We start from the raw sequence: 27,121 nt of genomic DNA, 5'->3' as shown, positions 1-27,121 counted from the left end.
CCAATCCATGTGAAGCAGAGTTCCTCCCTAACCCAATTCAAGTACAATTTGGTACCTATATCTCTAATGGACACAGGAAACGAGTAAATGGCCCCTGCTTATAAATGTTACATCTCCCAAAACCCTGCTTACACTAAGCCAATATTAATATCATAGATCACAGGTGTGCTAAACAGTCTTGCGCTATAGCAGCAATATGAACAATCTTACCAAGTCTATCTGTGTCTAATGGTGCATGTTCCATGTTGTGCAAATATGTATCTGAAAGTTAAAATAGCACACAAGCAACAACATGTTTTTATACTCCTCAGTCATAACAGGAGGCACAGGCACACAACAGAAATGGATCACACTAACAGAATTTGATTACTACTAGTGTTGCCAATGGGATTTACAACATAAACAGTCATTACACACGTTCCTGACAGTGTTATCTGTGCATTGTGTAGTTAAGATAACATGATATAATACTTACCTTGTGCATCCACATCAAGGGTGTTGTCACTTACATGACAGTTCTGTTGCTGTAACAAAAATATGAAAATAAGGTAAGAATTGTGAATGAAAGTCCTTTAATGAGAATTGCTCCAGTGTATGTGAACATCAGCTATACCTGTACATTCGGTTACACCGGCCTCAGTACCCCAGCTGAGTATCTGTTGATTCTGACAGTTGTTATGGTGGGGGGCCATGAGCATCATTATCTCATCTGAGGAGGCAATGATGGCCCACTTCCAGTGGCATTCCTCACCCTGTCATAGCAGAGTAGTCTGTTGTCTGCACATAAGATCATGTCAGAGCAGCATCGCTAGCAGACTGCTCTGGATATGCTGTGTCCACTCACAGCAATGATTATGTTTCTGAGATCCCTCCACAATGGCAGCCTCCATGCAGTATGACCTGTCTGTCCTAGCAGGTTCTGGCTATGCTGGCATGGAGCCTCTGTAATAATCTCATTCTCACATGGAGAAAACTTGTTCCTCCTATGTTGGTTGTACATTTGAAAGACCAGGTGATATGCGTATCTCAGATTGTATACAGGAGGTCACATATTGATATGCCAATGTTCAAGGCATATGTAAAATCAATGCCTTGCCTCTCATTTACAGTGCATTGCTATGCAAAACATTCTGTATCATTTATATGACTGTCATGTAGAAATAAGCATAAAAACATGCCTAAATAACGTATTCAGATGCCCTAACATCATCAGCATTCATATGCACAGCTATCAATTTGTTCCACATGTTTAGATATGACATGTATGCAGAGGTGCGATTTGAACCCTTTTCAGTGGATATTTTGACAAGTACTGGCCAAATACATAACCAATGCACCATAACTTCAATAGCACTTAAATGGTGATGTCACAGTTACATATATATCCAAATATACCTACCAGTTCTACCTGGATGTATCACAAATGTTATAGCTGTCAGTGATATTCAGTAGCACAAATATGACCTGCATGATATGGAAAATAGCCTAGCTATTGATAATGTTACAGAAACAAGGCCGAAAAAGATCAGCGTATGAAAATGAACAGTTATGCAGTCATGGCTACATGTAACAACAACAAACAATGTAAATGTCATCCTGATGCTGCCCCAATCCCATTGAATGTAATCACAGCTACTGCTATATGAGTAAGCATCAGAGAATATCTATAAATCAGTCCCTGAACATACAACTTGTGGACAACCCCATAAATCATTATCCACAAATGTACTTTAGATGTAAAAAGCTAATCTGTATTGCCTCCAGATATGAGAGGATTCTGTCCATATTTGAAGTTCAGCTGTGCTGGTTTGCTTGCAGCCATACAACTGCATATAGAGGAAACCTCCATGACAGTGATGGACACTCACAGGCACCCATATCCATGCATATTGGTGAAGTCTAACACCATCCTGTATATAACTGATCTATTGTAATGCAGACAATTTCAGATAAAATATGCATGAAATATGTTTCAAAGGTTTAACACACAACACAATGAACATCTTGGCACATTAACCAATAGCTTGGTGTAAGTGTACAGTGCACAGCATAGATGCTCAACAGGTCTTAATAAAGGGAAATATCTGTAACGTGTCCAATGCCCACCTACCACCCTACATGCATCACTTATAAAATGTGATACTGATAAATATTATCATACCATTGCTACCCATGAACTGAGTGGGGCCTCATTAATATTTTTGGAAGGCATTTTTCTGCAAGCTTTAATGACTATCCTGATGATATCAATGAAAAAGAGGCTATGGTGTGTCCAGGTGCCCAGCTGCACTATCAATAAGACTCCACAGATGCCAACCATCTATACTGGACATGTGAGAAGGGTGCACACACGTTTGGCAAACTTCACTTGCTTTGACATTTGGAAATGGATTGCGAGGGGAGCTCCAATGAAGAACAGGAACCTTCAGGACAGGTGTACATGTCTGGTACCAATACAATGATATTCACAGCAGGGACCAGGATGACGTGAGACAGGATCACTCAGGTTCGAACCCAGCCCTCAGATGCCTACAGTAAGTGCCAAAATCCACACCTTAACACATACTTCTTAGTGTTAGCATTTACTGACCACATATATTGTTATATGAAATAGTGTCCATTGCTATTCCATATGCAATACATATATCAATATGTCTAGGGAACACCTAATGGAATTAGAATTTGAAATTAAAAAACTATGTTTAATTGTGCATACTGTGGGCATCTGTAAACTAGCTTAGACAAACATGCAGTTGCATAGTGTATATTAGTGACATCAGGTATTATGAAGGAATGCCAAGTATTCTATAGCTTCACAATTAAATTGCTTCTCATTCAGAAAAGATTTTCAGCCATAAAAAAGTGATATGATGTGCATTAGTTCAATTTACTGAGCAATGTAGCAAGACATATGGAGAGATTACCCATAGGTTTGAATGCTACTAATTCCTTGATATGCACAAAATGCATTAACAAAGCATCCATATATATATGTTGCTAGGTTGTTTACTGACACACCAAGTTGTCTTAACAATGTTATTGTTCTCATAGTGCATTAATGCCTTCAGCACTTAGGCTGCAGATGACTACGATTTTTGCTGTTATTCACAGTTCTTTGAGAATGTCCAATATCAACTACTTTCTTAATACTAAAGGATGCATTATTCCATTACTGATCATAATATTTTGCTTTTGTGAATTTTGTTGTAGGTGTTGATTAATATGTGCCCACGTGGATTATTTACTGGGTGAAGCAGAGAATAGTAATATTGAAGCAGGTGTAGTATTCAGATTGAATATACTTCTAATGGGACTGTATGAGCACTACACTGTGGCATAGCTGATGGTTTAACAGTTTTGGCTTGTCTCATTAACTGATTAGTGTTTGAATCCCACTGTTGTCTTTTGGCTGCTGTCATGGACATTCTTTTTTTCATATGGACATTATTTTTTACGTATTCTGAGCTTATTCACACTAATTCCAGATAGTTCCATGCCAGTTGCATATTGTCACATATTTTCTTGTGTTTCTATTGCAACTTTTATGAAAACAAACAATAAATGTATCCTCAGCATTATATATTGCATGATTATCAGTAACAATCATTGGTATTTTGCTTAGCAAAGACATTTTGGAAACATTGCAGTGGACTGTGCATTCAATTTGAGTGTGTGTTGTAATCACACTTCACTTAAAGAAAATATGGCCGTGTACTTCCTTGACTGTGGCAAACTTGAAGGATTAGCAGAAAAAGTCATGTCAATGATTGTAGTACACACAGGTTTATAGATTCATAGTTCTATACTACTCTAGCAACCATCAGAGCCTTTATTTGCCTAGCCATGCAGTCCAACCCAATTGTGTCCCTATGTATCATGGATGTTTATTAGAAAGGGGGTATATTAGTCAGGAACTTACTAGAAGTTATGTAGGGGTCACATGTTAGTTTTAGTTTGGACACTACTGTCTGCCTCTGTCTATCAGAAACATAGGTGCCAGTCCAGGAGTGAATTTTTGAATTCCTATCCGTTGTTCAAGGTTATGCTTACATAGGGCTAGGGATGGGCTCTGCTTCCCATGAATGGGGAGCATGCTCTACAGCATGGAGGTTCTCAGAAACACATATCTGTTTCATCATCTTGTCTTATTTATGTCACAAGCAAAATTTAAATTGTTGGATCTAGTGGTTCTGATGCTGGTCATTTTTGGGATGTGCAAAAGTTTCATTGGAGCTGGATTCAAGGCTGCCTTTTATGCCAGACATAGATCACCTTTCAGTAACCTGCAGGAGGCAGAGTATAGAGACAGGGCTTTAAGGTGATCCATATAGGACAATGTGTTTATACCCTGGTTTCTGCTGATAAGGAAATTTTGTGGGCATTCCAACTGTTGCGTCTGTTTGGTCAGGTGCATGACAAAGGGAGCGTTGTACTCAATGATGGGTCCCATAAGGACTGAATAAAGTGGCACTGTGATGTCCTAGAACTTGGATGCCATGCTTTTACTTGTAAGTTGGGTGACATAGAATGATTTTCTTACTACCTTGGCCATACGTTGGTCAAAGTCCAGAAAACTATCAACATATGTTTCCACATCCCTGACTACTGGGTCAACTCTTAGAGGTCTCTTATCAATGGAGTAATTAGCTTAGATGGCAGTTTTCCCAAAAAGCACTATAATGCATGTTTTGGCATTGAGTTTTAGTAGATGATTTTGGCACCAATCATTTTCTGTGTTAGACCATTTTGTATGATGTTTATGTCATGGGGGGAATCTATCATACCTCCCAATTTGCAGTCATCTGCTAACTTGGTCAGTCAAAGGCCTTTAATATTAGCCTTTACCTCTAAGAAGCAAATGCTTAATAGGAGTGGTTCCAGCATGGAGCCCTGAGGTACCCTACTGGTGACCAGTCTCTTAATGGAGGGGGTATCACCTTACATAGGTGATTCAACAATCCTGACTTTCTGGATTAGGTTTGTGACCCAGCTGGCAATCCAGCAAGTTATGCAGGGATTTATGCCTAGTTTGGTGAATTTTTTCAACTATACCGGAGTTGGTTATAGTATCAAATGCCTTAGCCAGGTCCAGGGAGGTGGTATGTACCATCTTCCCCTCATTCATTGCCTTGGTGACAGAAGTCCACCAGGTTTCGTAAGCACGATCTTCATTTGACAAAGCCAAACTGGGTTAGGCTTAGTGTCTGAAAGTTGCCTATGTCTTTGTTTATCATTTCCATGAAAATTCATTCCATGGCTTTGTATATTAGATTAGTCAGACTGATTTGTCAGGTTGATGGCCCACCCTAGTGAAGTGGGATAATCACTGTATTCTCCCGTCTGGTGTTACAAGTCCGGATTTGAGGCTGTAGTTAAAAAGTGACTCTAGTTATACTGATAGGTCATGTTTCCATCTATTTGGTAGACATCCCAGTATATAGTTGGGGCCCACTGAGGCCATATTTTTGGTCTTAGTGTGCACCACCATGACCCACTCCTTGTTAATAGTTGGGAGAATTATGCTAGTAGATATTTTGAGGAGGAAGGCAGGGGATTGGGGGTGAAGTGTGAGCTGAATTTATCAGCAAGCAAATTCTTTATGTCACTCTGCTCAGTGAGGGTGTCACCTTTCACCACTAGTTCTGCACACTAATGTGTGCTGCCTTTATTGTTTTGGACATAGTTGTAGAAGGCCTTGCAGTTGTCTTTAGCCTGTGAGGCCAGCTTGACCTTGAAACTGGCCTTGTTGGACTTAATTAGTCCTCTTAGTTTCCTGTTTAATTTAACTAGAGAGCTGCTATCATTATGAGAGTTGCTCTTCCTGATTTTAACCATGACCTTTTTCCTTTAGTCATATACCCTATTAAGGTTAGGATTCCACCAGTATGGTTTGTTTTTTTCAGGTTATTTTGGGCTTACCTCAAATGGGTACATTACATGGTCGGACAGGGTCTCTGTGAACAATTCCACCTAGGTTGTTGTGAACTCAGGGTTAGGAGGGCATTACATTTTTATAAACTCTCACTTAATAGAGTGTAATTTGCTTTGGAATAGTTCCTAACTGTTACAGGGTTTGCTGGAGTTAATGAGCTGATTTTTATTTCGAATTAGACATATTTGTGGACCAACCTCAACAGTGAGGATGTAACATGGGGGGAAGGGGGTGCTGCACTGTCCCCTATTGCTGAGTAAAAGGTCCAGTATGTTTGAACCTGTGGGGGTGTTGACACTATCTGTTCAGGGATATTTGTGTTAATAAAGTCCAGGAATTGTTGTGCCCCCGAGGATCAGTGTATGTTTTCCATTCTATAGAGGGGTAGTTAAAGTGCACCTTGAACAGAGTATTTCATTTAATAATGTATGTCTCTAGTATGTCCAGTTATGAGCTATTGGATTCTATGGAGCTACAGGGTGACATATAGCTTGCTAGGGTATGTTATGAGATGCTGTATATGGTGATTTGAACATGGATAAATTCCAGGGCAGCATCCTATTTAATGAAAGTAGAGTTATGTTTGTTGCTAATATAGATTGAGATTCCCCCACCTTTTGTCCCTGTCTGTTGCGCTGATGGATTAAATATGTGGAAGACACTGAAGCCTTGCCCTGTAGGAGTACTTTCTGGGATTTAAACCATGTCTTGGTAATGTCACGGATGTCTATATTCTCCAGATTGAGGAGAGCTTGTAGGGTATGGAGTTTCTTGTGAAAATGAAAATAAAAATTAACCAGAAACAGTCCATAAATAAAAACTGAATGATTTAATACCAAATTCCACAATATAATTATAGACAAGTACAACTTCATAGGTATCATCAGAGTTATGCCCAATTCCCTTAATTACATGAATTTATACAGCCAACCCATATACATATCTTCCTTATTCGATAAAACAATGTAATTGTTATATAATACAATAAAAAAACTAATCCAACAAGGTAAAAATACAAAATTTCTTGTGGGAATGTCATACAATGCTAACTAAGTGTTAATGTTTATACCTCTTTGCTTCTGTACTTTAAAATAGAGGAACTAGAGATGTTGTCATTCAAACCTGCCTCCACCCTGGCATTTAATCTTAATTGAAATTTGGTTTCCTTGATTTCAGCCTCCAACTTGGGGTCCCCTCCCCTCTGACTGATGTAAACCCTGTCTATGACAAAAAATATAAACCTTTTAAAATTACTGCAGTTAATGGTGTGCATATAAAGGGGGTTTGTTGATTTTCTGTTCTTACTATCCTTAGTGTCCTCGGAGATCCTGTTCCTCAGCCTCCTAGTTGTTTTACCCAAATAAGATCCTGGACACAAAGTGCAAGTTGCAACATATACTACCACTGCAGGATTGCAATTGCATCATCCTGGACATTGGAGGTTCCTATAGTGCCCAGAAATTTCAACATATGGTCCATCGTTAATAAACTTGCACCAATTACAGGCCACACATTTGCTCATCCTGGAGCTACACAATTTGTTCAGTCTAGTTCCCTGCATTTCCAACAATTCTTTGATGTTATGGCCCTTGCTGTAGGCAAACTTAGGGTTAGAGCATAATCTAGTCTTGAAATCCATGTCAAAAACACTTTCCCAAATGGCACAGAATTTTGTTACCAACTGTGTTGTTAAATGGTTAAACTGCATAACCATAACATCACCTCTTAGGGGAAGTCCATGACATATCATTCACTGTCCACTCTGTCATGTTCAGAATGGGTTTAAATTATGTCACCCTTCTCCTATTTAATTCCTTCATTATCCTAGATAGAAAACCAATGGGCTAACCCCTAATTTTAAACATGCCTATAAGTTTATCCATTTCCTGATGATAGAAAGATTCATCACTGATCAGGCATGAAATCCTCACCATTTGACCCTTGACAACACTTGTTTTTTGTTGGATGGGATGACAGCTATAAAAATACAAGAGTGTGTTGGAATAGGTCTCTTACGTATAAATAGTGGATTGCAAGCCACCTTCAACCTTATCCAATTGGATAGCCAGGAAATTAATGCTTGTTGGGTGTAATTTAAAAGTAAATCTCAAATAATGTGTTGTTGTATTCAAATGAACAACAAATTCTTTGGCTTCCTGTTCATTGTCTGACTACAAAATAAGGATATAATCCAGGAACCTTAAAAATACAACAACCTTTCCCCAATATATGGAAGGGAAAACATAAGTTTTCTCCCATTCGGTCAAAACCAAGTTGGCGAAAACAGGGGCACACTTGGCACCCATCACAACCCCTGTGGTCTGCCGGAAAAACTCACCCTCAAAATAGAGGAAGTTGTTTCTTAGGATGATATCCATCATCCCAACCAACAGGTTCACCTTGTCAGCATTAAGGTTTCCAGCAGCCATAAGGCTTTGGTGGTATAAATCTTGTCCTTCCTCATGCGGTATCACAGAAAATAAGTTTATAACATCAGTTGTCAGGAAGAGGAAATTGTTCTCATTTTTCACCCCCTTAGTACTTCCAAACAATGCAAAGAGTCCCTAAGGACATACCCATGGCCATCAAATACTTTTTTGGAATAATGATCTGCATAGGAATTTTGATTTTCTGGCTGCCACAATCGGTCTAAATGGAGGAGTTTTGTGGATGTTTGTGTGTTTTAGGTACACCAAATATAGCTGGTATAACAGGAGTGTAGTTAGTCAAGAAATCAAATTCATCCTTAGTAATTAAACCTTCAAATAAAGTATTCAGCAAGTATAAATCAATTTTACCATAGGCCCTATTGATTTCATTCATCGAGCCCCTTTCGTATGTACCTTCATCATTAAGGATATCATACATTTTATACAAATAATCCAAATAAGCCATTATGACAACTCCTCCCCCTTATTGGGCTTCATTAGCCTCTATTCCTTGTTGCTGGTCAACTCTTTCAGGCATGCTCTTTCCTCACCTGAGAGGTTGTCAGGGGGATTAGATCCAAAATTGCATACATTTCAAACTTCACTTTCATACAATCTTTCAAAAGCATTAATCAATGGATTACTAGGGGGAATGAGTGTACTACTTCACTTCAACAAAGGCACCATAGTGTCAGTCAGCTTTTCTTGACCAGAAAAAAATATTTTCAGATTGAGCTGTCTGGTGAATAGTTTTAAGTTAATCAATGCATTTGCCACATCAAGTTTATAATGGGGGACAAAACTAAACCCTTTCTTCAGTAATTCAAAATGAGCACTGCTCACTAGTAAGTCATTCAAGTTAAAAATAGTAAAATCCTGTCTAATGATAACACAACCTTTTGTATTGGTGTTACCCAATGACTCATGTTGAACAGGTGCTGAATAAACTAATCCACTAGCAGAAACAGAAACATCAAAGGCCCCAAAAATAGAACTGTTAAGAAAAAGCCATCCATAAAATTAACATTGTTAATGTCAACGTCACCATTGCCATCAGAAACATTAAAAGCAAACATAGAAGTATTGCAAACTTCATCATGTGTATCACTTAATACATCAGTGCATCCAAAAATACATCCATTATCCAAAGAAATATTCAATATCTTGTATTCCCCTCCCTCCTTCCTCTCTTGTTGAATGTGCATTGGAAACCCATTTCCCAGTTTGGATATTCCCAAACAGTCTGTTTCCCCGATTCATCAGGCATTCTGACCTCCTTAATTGAGGTGCCTGATCTAAAAAAATGTTCCTCAGTTTCATCATGATCATATTCCAACATATAAGCTTCACTGTTGTTGTTAAATTTTTTGGAACCAAATTCGGAACTGTCATGCCTCCTAATGGGCGGGGGTAAAGGGTAAGCTTTCACTGCTACATAGTCATTAAGTCCCTAAAAATCTTCCATTGTTTCTTAGCAATATTGTCATTAGCAAACTTGTTGACAATGGTAAACACTTGCTGATACTCCAATTTGTAGTTGGAGAATAAAACGTCAGTGGTAATGCTGTTATTCAACTCATCTATTTCGTTTTGTAGCATAGACAACGTTAACTGATTCTCTCTCCTAATGATGCCCATAAGCTCCATTCCCATTCTATCAAAGAGGTCCAAGAGTTCATTGTGCATGATAGAACCTGCCTCGGTTCCCCCAGGATATTTGAAAATACGCAAACCCTTGGGTACCTGATTCAAAGCAGCCGATTTCAACGGGAATTCATTGTCCACTTGTAACGATTTATAACATTTGCAAAGTCATTCAGCCTGTTTAAGCTGGTCAAGCATAGCTCCCCTCTCCTTCCTGGTAGCTGAAGCAAAGTTCACTGACGGGGCACGGAATACTCCATCTAAATTAGAAATACCAGGATGCCGAGTATTCACATATCCAGATGTGGATACTTCCTCCATCACCATAGGAGTGTGCAGAGGGAGAAGTTTGACTTTGGAAGCTGTAAAGTCAGTTCTTTAATGATTCATCATCTTATTCTCCTTGAGGTTGGCCGATAATTCTCTGATAACTGATGTTAACTCCCTTATTAGGGTTTCCATAGTATAATCCGCTTCAACTCCCAACATGTAAGGATGAAGTTTCTTGTTTAGGCTCCTAGCACTGAGTAGCAGCACCTTGATGTTTCTTTCAGTTTTATTTGCTCAGTCTATAGGTTTGTCAGTCTGACATTGCCTAAACAAGGCTCTAAAATTGGAAAGAGTTTTAGCCAATACTCAGAAGCCTTGGGCAGGCAGGTGCAAACCATCCTTTGCAAAGCAACGTGATCTGTTAACCATATCCTCCCATGCTGACAAATATTGAATTCCCCATAAAGACACCAGAAACTAAGCCAATTATTGAAGTCAACCATCTTTGTTCATACTGTGGCATCTTCCTCGGTGAAGGTAGAATACTGATCAATGCAAGGCACATACCTGCTTGAGACACATATTCAGAGTAATATTCAGAGTAATCAACAATGTCTCTCTTCATATAGTCTCAAGTCATTAACTCCCACATGGACTATGATAGAATCATACTGGTACCTGTGGTGTAGTGACTTGAGTGTTTGCATAACTTAGTGGATCCTGGCTCCAGATAACCAACTAACCATTGGGGGAAGAATTCAAACTGGAGCTCAAGTCATGTGATTAGAATTTCAAAAACATTTAGATTAATGCCTCAGTAGGGGGTAGGGCAGACTCAAAGAACGTGATCAAAAATAGTAGCAAGATAAACAAAAAGGCACTGTAATGCAAATTTAATGAGGTATATACAGCTATAAAAAGTTTTAAAGCACAAATCCTGGGGCAGAATTCACCATACAGCTAATACATCAATCCCACCATAAATTAAGGCACCAGGTTACTGGAATACCACTTTAAGCAGGTATATACTGCTATAAAAACTACAAAAGTGCAAACCCTGGGGCAGAATTTACAATGCTGCCACTGCTGCAAATCCTCCACAGACTATGGCACCAGACCATGCAGAAATCTACCAGTAATGCTGCAATAAATGACTAAATGAGGCTAAAAGCCAGCAGCAGATCACAGTCCAGTCACGACTGCTGCAGAAGAAGTTGCAAGATTGTTCAGACCGGGTTCAAAGTACAAAAAAGTATCTTTTACGTGTAATTCCACTTATGGAATCAGAAATGCAGTCTAATGTATTAGGAATGCAAAAATCTTGCAGTAACACACAGTCTTCATACAACTATAAATGAAGCTGCAAGACTAAGGTCCCATAACAAACTAAAAATGCAAACAGATAAATGAACATAAAGCAGAGAAGTGCCAAAGGGCATCACCACACAGGTCACTATAAGTACGACCTAAAATATTTGAGCAGAATTTAAATAAAAAGCTTTCTTTCTTCCCTTTTGATGAAAAGCTTGCATCTTACATCTCATAGAATGTTGAACAAAAGACACTGGGTAGATGAAGCTCTGGACTAAATATAGAAAACTTGCTAGACAGGGATCTAATCAATTAAAGCCAATATTGCAGCTCAATTCCTGCAGTTAGATTTTATTTTATAGAAACTTTTAGCTTAATGCCTCAGTGAGGGATAGAGCAGATTCAAATAAAAGGAAAAACAATAGCAAGGTAAACAGAAAGCATTGTAATGCAACTTCAAGCAGGTGTACTCAGCTTTAAGCAGTGCTGAAGCACAAACCCTAAAGTGGAATTTACACCACCACAAATGAAAACCTACGACAGACTAAGGCACCAGACCATGGAGAAATTTACCAGTAATGTTGTAATAAATGAATACCTGAGGTTCAAATTCAGTAGCAGATCAAAATACTGCCACAATTGTGAAAGAAGCTACAAGACTGCCAGACAGGGTTAAAAATGTGAAAAAAAACTACCCTTTACATGTAATTCTACTTATGGAAATAGAAGTACGGTATAATGTATAAATAAATGCTAAAGTTTTTCAGTAATACACAAGTTTCATATAACTACAAATGAAGCCACAAGACTAAGATTCAAAAGCAAACTACAAAAATGCAAACAGATAAATGGACAAAAAGCAGAGAAGTACAAAACAGTGTCACCACATGGGTAACTGTAACTGCTGCTTAAAATATTTAAGCAGAATTTATATAAAAAACATTTTTTTCTTCCTGTGTGATGAAAAGCTTATATCTCACATTTTCAGAGACTTGAACAAAAGATACTGGATGGATGTAGCTCTGCGCTAAATAAAGGAGACTTGCTAGAGAGGGAGGGATCTGATCGATTAAAGTCAATACTGGAGCTTACGTCCTGTATATAGAATTTCAGAAATGCTTAGCTTAATTCCTCGGGGAGAGGGGTGCAGACTCAAAAATGGAAAAAACAATACCAAGGTAAACAAAATGGCACTAAAATGCAACTTTAAGCAGATTTATACAGCTATAAAACATACTGATGCACAAATCGTAGAACAGAATTCACAATACTGGCAATACTGCAATCTCACCACAGATTAAAACACCATTTTACTGGAATACAACTTTAAACAGTCATATACATCTATAAAAAGCATTAAAGTACAAACCATGGACTTGAATTCACAATACTGCCACTACTGCAAACCTATCACAGACTAAGGAAGAAAACCATGCAGAAATTTATCAATAATGCTATAGTAAATGAGTCAATGAGGCTCAAATCTGACAGCAGATCACAGTCCTACTTCAATTTGAAAGAAGCTACAAGATTGTCTGGACTGGGTTCAAAATGCAAAAAAAAGTTAGCTGCCACATGCAGTTCTACTTATGGAAACACAAATGCAGTATAATGTATAAACAATGCTAAAAATCTTGCAGTAATACACAATCTTCATCCAACTACAAATGAATCTACAAGACTAAGGTCCCACAACAAACTAAAATGAATGCAAAGAGATAAATGGGGAAAAACAGAGACAAACAGAAATTATCACAACACAGATCATTATAATTGTAGATTAAAATACTTAAGCAGAATGTAAATAAAAAGTTTTTTTTTGTATTGAACAAAAGACCCTGTGTAGATATAGCTCTGTGCTAAATATATCAGACTTGATAGAGAATGATCCAATCAATTAAAGCCAATACTGGAGCTCAAGTCCAGTGGTTAGAATTTCAGAAATGTTTCACTTAATGCCTCAGTCTGGAGTCTGCAGACATAAAGAACAGGTAAAAAACAAGTAGCAAAGTGAACAGGAAGGCACTGTAATGCAACTTTAAGCAGATATATGCAGTTATAAAAAGTACTGAACTGCAAATTCTGTTACATAATCCACAATACTGGCATTACTGCAATACCACCACAGATTAAGGCACCAGATTACTGGAATACAACTTTCAGCAGATATATACAGTTACAAAAAGTGCTGAAGTACAAACTCTAGATTATAATTAACAATACTGCCACTACTGCAAACCTACCGCAGACTAAGGCACCAAAGCATGTACTAATATGCTAGTAATCTTTTAATAAATGACTAAAAGAAGCTGAATTCTGGCAGCATATCACAGTTTTGTCACAACTGTGAAGGAGGCTACAAGATTATCCAGACTAGGTTCAAAATACAAAAAAAGCTACCTTTTACATATAATTCTACTTATGGAAATAGAAGTGTTGTACAATATATAAACAATAATAAAACCCTGCATCTTCCCAGAACAAACTAAAACATTGCAAACAGATAAATGGATAAAAAGCAGAGAAGTATAAAAAGTATCACCACACAGATCACTGTAAGTGCAACTTAAAATATATAAGCATAATTTAAGAAGGCAGCTTTTTTTTCTTCCGTTTTGATGATAATCTTATATTTCAAACATCTAAGAGTCTTGAACAAAAGACATCCCTGGGATTCATTAACACCTACATTAAGTGTACACAGTTTTGAGTGAACAGACAACATAAGCATAACTCATACCTTCTTCATCCTAATTTCAGTTTTCCTGCTGATTTTCTTGCAGCCTTAAATATCAAGGGTAATTCATAGAGGTTAACACAAAGTGTAGACTAATGTGCACTTAGTGCAATCTTTCTGTTTGACTAGAAAGTACAAAAATGTGGTAGAAAGTTCTTGAATTCAGATTGTGTACACATAATGTAAGCGTTAATGAATCTGGCCTAATGTATGTTTGGGTTTGAATCCCATCACATACATTTGCATATTATTATGCACAGCAATTTCTTTCCTATTGAGATATCCTTGTTTCTTCACTTGCTACTCTGTTATTTTTATTTTCATCGTAGTCTTACACTCTTCCCTTATTGCTCTGATAAGTTTTTGTACCTGTTCATACTTACTATGATAGTGTGTTTGTTTATTTTGATGTACACTGTCTGTTTTTCAACAGTACAGAACTGATAATTGTTACACTTTCTTCATATAAGGTTGCATTGCTTTTGTTATAGGTGTGCACACTATCGTCCATTTATGCAGCAGTTACCCTATATGTGCTGTATGCCCTATGACAGTATATGCACATTGCATTGATTACTGGGGGATATATGCTATGATTGTAATACCCATTCCCCTTAACATTACCGTGCATAAAATACAACAAATTTTTAATTAAATTGAAACATGTGCCCAATGCAGACAACATATTACTTTGGATGATGCATTGGGATTGTCTCACATGTTATACAGAAATCAGCTTGCGTATCATTATTAATGTGTAGACAGGGACCTATGGCTTGTCATGTTTCAGTTGTGTAGTAATACATCACTGTTATTATACTTCCATGATATTTTGCACCAAAACCAGTGATCAAGTAGCTCGGCAGGTAGAGGTCTGGACTATGGTGTGAACACAGGTGAATGTTGTAGGTTTGATTCCAGCTTCTATTCATTTCAGTTTTTGTGTGTGATACAGTTGTGGTATGATATAAATATCTCTCTGTACTAACTGTTACTTAGGGTTGTATGGCACTGATGGGTAATGTGACTACTGTATTGAGACCAAAGAAATACAACTGAAACAATGTGGCAAAAGGTATTAAAAACAATTTAATCCACTTGGCAGTGCTTTCATCTCTCAAAGAGACTTCATCAGACTAAATTAAAACTCATTCAAACAATCTTTATATAGTTAAATCATATGATTGTAAAAGCCAATCACAAATGTCAGTGCTTCACATTGTTTTCCTTTTAAATAAAATGTAAAAATGTGCTTTGTCATTTAACCTGTGGGCTTTCCATAAACTCTTGGTAAAATAAGTAAAGAACCAGTTTCTGTGAACAAGAGGGGAATAAATTTGAAAATTATCTTCCAGAACATGTTGAACATGTTGAATGACTTAGATTGTTTCCCCTTTTAATAGAAGGAGTATATTTATGTTTAAGTGTTTTGCTTGCAATTTTTGGAAGTTTTTGGATGTCAGAATTAGTACTTTGGATCTGGGGAAGAGTTGAAATTCCAGATTATTTTACATGTAAATTTAAGTTTGCTATTTATTTAGTGAGATGCCTTGGATACCTATTATTTTATGTGGGCAGAACTACTTAAAAATTGCAAAGTACAATATATGAGCATTTATATGCAGTACAGAATAAAGATTTTGTGAATGCTTTGACCACGCATAGCAATGAGTATAAGTTTAAACTGAGTTATTTATTTGTTGTTCTTGATTATGTCAAAGATTTGAATTTTAGATCTGATGCAGAAGATGAGTTATATTGAAAGAGATATTGTTGGAAAGTTAAGATAGCTGCTTGCAATAATCAAGGGCTAAATGACAAAAAATGTTAAACTTTATTTACAAAGAAAAATAATTGACGCACTGATGTTTGTGTTTGGCTATTCCAATCACATGATTTAACTATATAAAAAGTGTTTGAAAGAGTTTTTAGTTTAGTCTGATGAAGTCTCTGAGAGATGAAAGTACTTACATTGAGAGGATTAAATTGTTTTTTGATATGTTTTGCAATATTAGATCAGTTGTTTTTTTTGTTGGTGTTATTTTTGATGCAACAGACTTTTGTCTGCATGGTCTAATTGATTTATTACCTTATTAAGAGTAAATTCTGTCTGGACTTATCTTAATTTTAAAAGCTGCCAAGCCTCATAATGCACACTGCATATGGAAATGTATCCTTTCTTTGCATTTTATACCTGCAGATGCAGAGGATCATGCTTGTAACAGACCTTTGTGCCTCAAGCAAATACACAGACTGAAGGACCAGTGAAGGGAGTAACATATGTGTTACTATCTTCAGCCTTATGTCTGCATAGCAGCAACTTCAGAATGTGTCCATTTCTTAGATGTAAATATCATTTAATTGGCATCCATGTATGCCATTTAGAGTGGCAGATTCTCATCATGCATCCACAAAGTATATATTGTAACTGTAAATGGATTGTGTATACCTTTCACTAAGCATTTTTGTGATAACTGCATGTGTACATCTATTTCCAAAGTTAATAGCTTATTTTGATGTTATAAGCTGTTCATTGACACGACTAAATTGATAGTCAGCTTTGTTATATAGACAGAGTAATTGGTGCCTTTATTTTGAATACACGTTATTAGACTTTATTGTGTTCATTGGTGCATTTTGTTGACAGCATAGAATGCTTTTCACTGTTTCAGCTGTGTTGACAACAGATAGTGAGTGACTTGTATATATGTTAGTTAGTAACATGTATGTATGGTAGTGGTTCCCCTGCTTACTACATTGTGTGTATGACTTTCCTATTCATTTGTTGAATCAGTGTCTGCCATCTCACATTATCAGTAATGCTGTCAGTATTGTGGTGTTGTGTATTGCTTGAGTTCCACTCTGTTATGTGCAGAGGTTTGTTTAAGCACGGTTATACATAACTAATGATTGCCCCAATGCTTCATATCACAATCATTATGGTCATTTTATTGCTTAGAATATTGTATTCCTTACTGTGTATTTAAATATGTGATGCAACTGGTCTACTTGCAGGCACACTGAGACTGACCATTGGACATACAGGAGCATATCCTTTTAAATATTATTTTTGAACATGTCACTGTGTTATTTCTGTGAACACTGACACAAATATGACTTGACAAAAGCAAGAACATGTTTATACACCCTTTATATAAATACAGCATGGACTACAGAAGACCATGCTGCTATCTGATATAGCATACTGTACAAAAGTGACCCATATTTGTTTCTAATTTGGATGGAAATATGTTTGTGATGGTATGTTACCCATGATGCATTACGCAACTCATTTGCAATTGACCTTCAAATTCAGACTTGAATATGTAAAAATTATGATATTCTGCATATCACATGACTGACAAATGTTATCTTCACATGTGGTGCACATTGCATATATTACACTGTTTTGATTGCGTGTTACTGTTATAATGACACCTGAACATATATGCGTGTGGTAATCATTGTAGTGAAATAATTGGTATTTACCAAGTTATACCTGTACTGCTTCTCAAATTATGTACAGAGTGACATGACATAATAATAGTGTTATATTTAAGATGTAGATATGCAATGCTCCTGTATATGTGTATTTTGCGGACATTGGGTAGGACATTAGTGGCAAACATGCACTTGTATCAACAATTGTTATCCTAATGCCTTACATAATATCTTGTAAATGATAACATATTGTGCTGAGTTTTACTGTGTTCCTAGGCTAACACAGGCATTGATGTGCAGCTATACATTATTACAATTTATGTGCAGTGAGGATATTATTGCTTCATACACCTTCACTCCGGCATGTGATGCATAAACATTTCTGTGCTTTCTTCTGCATCTGTATATTTTCCTTACCAATCATTAATGTGACCTTTATGTTTGCATTATGTTCTTCCATGGCCATAAAAGTAGGTAGGCAATCAGTACACCAATCATGTATAGAGTATGTTACTGTTGTCAGGTAAACATTTAATATACTCTAAATTTGTTACATTATGTTGACATATACTGTTAGTATATTCATTTCTAGGTGCAGCTGTTGCTGTTCTTTTATGATTGCATAAATATCAGTACATACATATATTTGTTGATGCAGTTGTTACACCTTGGCCTTTGATAACCCTTGTCATGTGAATTGCATATCAATAGTTTAGGATATGTTTGTTTGTTTTCTCCTCTACAGGCCAATTTTATGTTTCACTGTCATGTAAGCAGATGTCTGATACCACTGATATCTTACATTTCAAATGTTAATGGGATGATATCATAACTAACTTTGATACTGGCAGTAAGTACACAGGCATATGACTCACATGATGTGTATTTGTACAAAGAGGTATGGGTATATTGTTTGTCATCTTCAGCCAATTCTGTGAATAAATATGAACTCATACCTTTCTGTGCTGCCAGTACCAGTTTGTTAGACTGTGTAAGTGTTTAGTGTACTGAGGATTTGCTCAGAGACTTAACTGACAGAGTAATTCTCATGTGACTGAAGCATCACTTACATAACACTCGGCTACTGTACAGGGTGTATGACTCATGTATCTTGTACATATTGCTATTTTATTTTTACTGTTGAGGCCCTTTCAAGAATATGTAAGGATGTACAATTATTGTTATGTTATACAGCATGGCATCCATGCCATTTCATCAATCCATCAAAAAACATAATGACACACATGGCCACTTCATGTTGAATTGGACTCCAAGGACCAGGCCAGACACAAAGCTGATGACACTGATGAAGAAGAATCCTGACCAGCATGTGCCATAATAGTAGTGAACTGACATTGACAGCATCCTCCACCATGACACCCAGATGACTTCAGGGACCAGAAATGTGATGTCATCACCATGTTCCAGACCCAGATTAAAGACATGAAGGAGAACTTCTTCCAGGAGATGACACATATTTGTGCAAGAATCATATACTGCAGTCATGCTTGTAGGCTATAACTTGTGATGCACACTTTACAAATCATTTTGTATGGTGCTATACATTATTGCTGATGTATTGCAGTTGTTATAATATGACAATGCCATTATCACCATATTGTCACATTCTCATCAGATGCTGACAAAATTGTGGACACTACTGATTACCTTGACATAACTCTTGGAAATGACTTGAAAGGTTTACCTCTTACTATATTTCATAAACACACTTTTAACAACTCATAGCTTCACTTTGACAGTTGCCATTCTTACCATAAAAAATAGCTATTGTTAAAGGGCAGATAGTGAGGTTATCAAGGATTATTAGTGTTCATGAACTAGAGAAATCAATGGAGATGTTTAAGCATAGGGTCTATCCTGAACAATTATTGGAATTAGTAAAAAATGGAGTAACAGAGCACAGGAAGGATAGGTCTGCACCATTGTGTATCACTCCTACACTAGCACTCAGGAGGACAATATCCAGTTTTTCGGAGTTTATCACTGGGGCTCCCACACTGATGTTCATGGATATATTAATTTTGCTAAAACAAATTGGAACATAGTTTTTCCACTGGAATTGAAGTTGTGTCGAGTTTTCCTTGGTCACTTTTAGTAAGAGTAAAACCATTAAAAAGATATTGGAACATGTTTTAGGTTTACCATACGTCCTAGAAGGAGCAGATTAATGAACAAATGTGGTATTTGTAAGTACTGTAGGTTTATTAACAATAGCCCATATATTAGTGTAGGTAATTATGCCAGGACAATTGGATGTCCATGTCATTATAGCTATGACATCATGTTGCTCATTTATGGGGTGACCTGTATATCCTGTCTCATGTTTTACATTGGAGAAAACATCAAAAAATTGAAGGACAGGTGTGAAAGAACATCTATATCAGTTATATATATTCCTGTTTCAAGAAGAAAAAAAGGAAAAAGCCCACCAATCCCCTTTACAAGCATTTGGTCATATACCCCCGGTTCAAGAAATGTATATATTTTACAGTGGACAAGGTCGCTTAGTGTGATAGGCAGGGTATATTGAAACTGCGTGAGAATTTCATGAGTTGGTGTGGTACTTAAAGATGAATGCCACCAAAACACCAGGTCAAAATGACCATATATCTATTATGCGTGTATTAAAACAGATGGCTGTTATTTTTAAAGTTCTTTTTATGTCTTTTTTTCAAGTCTTTATTAAGCCTTTTAGGTTTACAAACTTGGTTTTATTTTTATTGTTCTTATCAGTTGAACATCGTACCCAAAGGCTCAAAGCTTTAAAGCTTTTGAATACATTTTTGTAACTGATGAGTTTTGTATGAAATGATTTTAAGTGATTTATTTAAAATGCATTGTAAAAACACCACTGATAATTAATAATACATGAATTAACTTGATTTATAATTCAGCATAATGTTAGTGGTTAGAAATATTCCATCTGAGTATTGAAAAAGAGTTGCTATTTTTGATAGCAAGGCTTTTTATAATCAATGATGTAATAGTGATTTAGTATAGATTGGTTGAAATGGTATATAAAGTAAGTCACCTGAATTTTTTATTCTAAAATTTGAAAAACCCTGACTGAAGAGGATGAAAACACTTAGTTTGGTCCATAAACAGCACAAGGTACATGGATGTGCGGTTTCCTTTGTTTAGTTTTCATTTCTGGTACTATTTGTGTGGTGATTTAATTGCTGTACATTAATGTCTTGTTTGTTTGTAGACATACATATTAAAAGCCATCACCAATGCATACTGCATATGTATCAGACATTGGACATTGCATCTTGCAAGGACTTGCAGTCCATCCTGTGCTGTGCATGCATGTGTAATTTATTTCTTAGCTATGGTTGTCATATTTTATTCTGTCCAGCTTTCTTTTACTAGCATTTCCTTACTAATATAGACTTATGTTGTTCATCTCCTTGCCCTTTATAATTTTGGTCTAGGGTCTATATTAGAACATCGAAGTTTCAAAACTTCTAATGTTCTAATATCGACCCCTATTCAGCAAAAGCTGAAAATATTGAAGCTACAGAAAACCAAATTTTTTCCTAAGGAAAGAATTTGGTTGTCCGTTTCTGTTGCTTCGGTATTTTCAGTGCTGTGGTGGAAAGTTATGGGTTGGGTTCAGGTAAGTGTGTGATTGAGCACAGGTTAGGTTAGTTAGGGTTAGGGTGCGGGTTAGGTATGTGTGCGATTGTGTGGATGTGAGGGTTAGGGCGGGTTAGGTGAGTTAGGGTTAGGGTTAGGGCATGGGTGAGATGAGTGTGCGATAGTGATGGACCTTTTGGTTAGGGTTTGGGTTAAGGTAAGTGGATAGTTAGTGGTGTATGTATAGTTTAGTGTAGGGTTAGGTGTAAGATTTTAGGTGTATGTGTGTGGATTGCTGTTTGTTTGGTGTGCTTGTGTTGTGTGTATGTGTTTTGGAACAGAAAATTTTTCCCCTAGGAAAAAATTTGCTGTTCTCTATGTTCGATGTTTTCAGCTTTCGCTGAATATGGGTCGATATTAGAACATTCGAAGTTTTGAAACTTTGATGTTCTAATATAGACCCTTTGGTCTATATATTTCACATATCCATGGCATATGTACATGTGTATGTACACCTTCTTGTAATGTATCATTATTGTAATGTAGGTTGTTGTTGTGTCTTTCGGCTTTTCCCAGTTAGGGGTCGCCACAGCGGAACTCCGGTCAGCTAATGATTGGTAGTTGATTTTTACATGCCAAGTTACCAGCCCTGACACACAACCTTCAACGAAGGTACGTCCATTCACGCATGTCTCCACGCAGAAGACACTCTATCTGAGAATCGAACCAGTCAGCATCTTACTGTGAGGTGACAGCGCTACTGTAGCACCACCACATAACATTGTGTCACCATATTAGGTATCAAAAAACGGATGCAAGGCATATACACACACGATGGTGCCTATTGAGTGGATTCCATCCATGTTTATGTTTTACCTGTGTATTGTGCATTACTCAGACATTTGTATGCTTCCTGCTTACGCACAGGCTTGCAATCCACAACTTTTATTATTCATATACTTTCTCATAAGGTATATGTATCACCATGTTCGTCATATTTCATGCCATTGGTGTGGATATGTGTGATGTGTCTTCTTCATGTTTGGCTCATGTAATGTTGTTGCATGTCACACATCTATATTGTATAGCTGAACATAATCTGTGTTGCCTCTGGCATGGAATGTGTTCTTTGAAATATGGATCCAATTTGTCATGTGTTGGAGGTGTGTATATGTATTGGCTTATTACACAGCCACATTGCTATTTTGTTACAGTAATGCTGCTTGGCACTTGGTTAGTTGTTTTCCCTCTCAGAAAGTTGGAGTTTCTAGTCTGCCATCTCCTTCTACATTTCCTTGACTGGGTGTTATCATCCTTCCTGTTGCTTGGCGTATACTTGCACTGCCAAAAGCCTAGAAGATGATGTTGTTTGATGTCCACTGTGTACTTTAATGATAGCAGTCCTTATTTAGTATTCACTGACACAAGCCTATCATCCTTTTGGTATGACTGTCACACAGTTTGCAACATCTCAGTACTGCTTTGTGCATTGGTACCTATTCATTTTTGAGGTGCACCATGGCAGGCATGCATCCCTACTCTGGTTGTCATTTTTCTTTCACTCATGTTGTATAGTCCATTTGTGTGCTGTCAACATACTTTACCTACCCTTTAAGTGTATTACCAACCTTTGTCCATCATGTCTTGTGATGTTTGTTATATGTCTGTACCTGCACTTTTCTCAAACTCCTCTTTCCATGTTTTTCCATTTTTTCTATTGTTAAAAAAATGCCTGCCAAAAAGTTGCCCATGCCCCACTGCCTCTCCCTTTGAACTTCCTATACCCTCCTCCCTCATGTGTGCCCCTTTTCTTCACCCTCACCCCACATCTGCTTTTCTATTGTCCTATTTCCTTGGGTGTGTGCATTAGTCATGCTCCCCACACATGTCCTGCACCCACTGTTAGCTACTGTTAACCATGGTGATGTAGTTGTGATTACCCTTTGCATTCATTTTTTATTGGAAATTTTGTGGATTACAATGGATTCTGCAAATAAAGGTGGGTGTGTTCATATATGTCCATCTGAGTTTTACAACAATATCCATAACTGTTGGTGGGTATTTGTCACTTTTCAGGATTATTGCTGATGCACATTTGTCTTCAGCCAGTCATTTCTATGGATTACTAATATGCTCTCTTGAGCTTGCATATACCTTCAATACATGATTTGGAAATGCACATGTACTATTTTCTAGACTACATTTCCTTGAACAAGATTTGGCCATGACTGAAGTTGCACTGTTGTCCCAAGTTATTTTATTGGTTCTGCATTGTCCTAAAGTATTCACCATAAATTCAGGCACATTAGCATATGACTTGGCTTGCCATAAATCTTGAGATGAATTCATCACAATCTAGTGAATTCAGTGAAGCTTATGGAATCTGGGTCATTAATTACAAAAATGGACCAAAACCAAAAGTGATCTTACTTGAAAGTTATTGCCTGTATGTTCTTACTTTTCTGTTAGTCTCATCTATCCTTTCAAATGCCTCTGTGTATTACTCAGCAACCTGCATATATAATATGTCAGCGTCCACTCTTCTAGCTAGCTCCTCCAGGGTTTAAGTCAGTAATCAAATAGAGGAGTTCCTTTGAGAAATAGGGTGCCACCTGTCTAGAGGTAATACTGACCTGAAGACTCATATTTCCTCACAATGAACCTGCGATTGTGAAGTAACCTAGCCAGAATTGTCAACTTTACTTTTCTCATATACTTTTTATGCAACATGGTATAAATCAAGGATACTCAGCTTTCAGATTTATCATTTTGTCTGCCGTTCCTTATTTTTTCTTTACAATTGTCCTGTGTTCTACTTTTCACCTCAGACAGCCTTCTTAATTCCCTTTGTCCTAAATTACTTCTTCTTTCCCTCATTGCCTTATATTCTGTTTTATCTATATCCTTTCATTTTCTGCCTGACCTTCCTTTTCACATAATATGTGCTTTATTCTCTGAATTACAGAACTGGGCACATTGTCAACCTTCCCCATTTTTTATGTAAAAAATATTTCAGTCCCTGTTAGAAGCTTGAGACTTAATGATGTGAATTCCAAAACTATTAAAACTTATTTTTGACTCAACACACGTCAGCAATCTTTGGAAGTCATTGTTATACATCTAAAACATTTTTACTGCACCTCCACACCTCTGTTACATATATTAACTCAAAGATCACTGCACATTGAAGAAGATGGAATACTCTGAGATTTAGCAATTTCAGGTGTAGCATATATTTCCTCCTAATCACACTTAAATTCGTACAGTCTGAGGATCAAAGTTATGGTCCTCAAACATATGAGAACCCAGATGTTTTCTATGCCTTGTGTTCTGCGTATCATATGATTGACCATATGACTGCATTCTTTTACAGTTGCTCATAAATTCTTCTGTATTCCATATTAGTGAACATCATTTGCTGCTTTTAGACTTACAAATTGGGAATGCATCTTGCAGTTTCAGTGACAATGTTTAGCTGAAAACACTTTCTACAGTAATAATTACTTTTTCTCTACTGTTGTGCTACCTTGCATTATATATATTTAAATTTAGGGGTCTGGGAGTATCTCCACATGGGTTATGCAGGGGTGGATTGTCTCCCAGCAAATGTAGTTTTGCTCGGAGGTTCACTGAAAGTGATTTCAACTAAATATTTCCCTTGAAGGTGCATTCAGCAAAAGAGGTATTGCTTTAGTAACATGCATCCTTACAAATGTATATTGTATTTAACTGTTCTATCTCAGTCTCTTGACTATCACATGTTCTTTTTCTCTTTTTCTTGCTAATAATGTTCATTTAACTATTATTCCAGAATTAAATCTACTCTTTTGCCTGCATTTTTTATTATTATTTTTCAGTGAATGTTTTACATTTAGTATGCTAACTATTTTGTAGCTTGTCTGCTTGGAACTTTAGGGAAACAAATCAGTATTGTCTAACTGTACTTCTAAGTTAACAAACAGAACAACATAGAAAGAAAGCTATAGATAGATGGATAGATAGATAGATAGATAGATAGATAGATAGATAGATAGATAGATAGATAGATAGATAGATAGATAGACTGACAGACATGTAAATATCAACATCAATACCCTAAGTACCCATGAAGTGGTAAGGGACCTGGGGTCACATGTTGACTGCGACCTTAACTTCAACCACCATGTATCTACTGTAGTAAGGAAAGCTTTCTACATGGCACACTTGATTTGTAAATGCATCACCTAGAGAACAAAAGAAGTTATAACCCCCCTATACTTGGCCCATAATTTAGTATAATGCCCCATTTGGCATGTGCCATACTAAGCACCTACAGCAATTAGAGAGACCTCAGAAGTTTCTAACAAAGAAGATCAAGGGGCTCCAGCATGTGCCTTATACAGACCGACTAAAGTCCCTGTCACTATACTCTGTATCATATAGATTTCTTAGGGGAGACTTATGCCTAGCCTACAGAGCAATCCAAAGCCCAAACCTAATGAACTTGCTGCATATCCGTAAATCAAATGGGACTAGGGCTACCCATTCCAGGGACCTAATTATGGCCTGTGACTTAAATTGGGCATGCTGAAGGGACAGATTTATCTCCCAGTGACTGCTATGTCTTTGGAACAGGTTAGCAATTCATGTGCAACAGAGCACAACTATGACACTTTTCAAGAGGAACCTGGGTGAGTGGATGAGGCACCATAAATTCTAACCAGGATAGAGCCCACAACCCTCCTGGACATGGACAGTCATCATTAAATGCAGTCTTGATTATTGACTCGCATTTCTATGGTATTACATTGGGATGAAATGGCTAGGATTAAAATGACCTCCAGGTCAATAGCCTACTAATCTCCTATGATCCTGTGATATATAGATAGATAGATAGATAGATAGATAGATAGATAGATAGATAGATAGATAGAGAGAGCGAGATAGCCAGACAGACAGAAGGACATAGTAAAACAGACATCTGAACAAACAAATCTTGATTATGTACTTGGTTTTCACTGGTCACAAATGTACATCACATGATAAAGATTCACTTATTAAATGATGATTAATTTCAAAAAGCACTTCAAATAAATTATTTTAAGACTTATTTTTCACTGAATGAGATTTAGGTTTACTATCTTGTTAGCTGTACATTAGAAGGAGAGCAACAAGATGTTAATGTGATATACACAGTGTCACTGTTTGGGTGGATTTCTTTATATCTGTAGACACTGTCTATAGTCTGACCTGCTGTGATGTCAACAGGAGTATATTTTTCTCATAAACTAGAACTCCATATTTCAGTGTTTGGTACCTCTTCATTGCCTCCTGCTACTCCAGTACTTTCTAAATGTGCATACACCCACAAATGGCCAGGAATGCCCTGTATACAGACACTACATACTGCAACATAGGTACCATCAGTCATCACTACATACTGCAACATAGGCACAATCAGTCATCACTAAATACTGTGACATAGGTACAATTAATCATCACTACATACTGTGACATAGGTGCCATCAATCATCAGTACATACTGTGACATAGGTACCATCAGTCATCACTACATTCTGCAACATATGTGCATCAGTCATCACTACATACTGCAACATAGGCACAATCAGTCATCACTAAATACTGCAACATAGGTACAATTAATCATCACTACATACTGCAACATAGGTGCCATCAGTCATCAGTACATACTGTGACATAGGTACATCAGTCATCACTACATACTGTGACACAGATAAATCAGTCATCACTACATCC

This window comes from Protopterus annectens, chromosome 4.part1, assembly GCF_019279795.1.
Source record: "Protopterus annectens isolate FY-2018-M chromosome 4.part1, PAN1.0, whole genome shotgun sequence".
NCBI lineage: Eukaryota > Metazoa > Chordata > Ceratodontiformes > Protopteridae > Protopterus > Protopterus annectens.
This window is presented reverse-complemented; position numbering follows the sequence as displayed.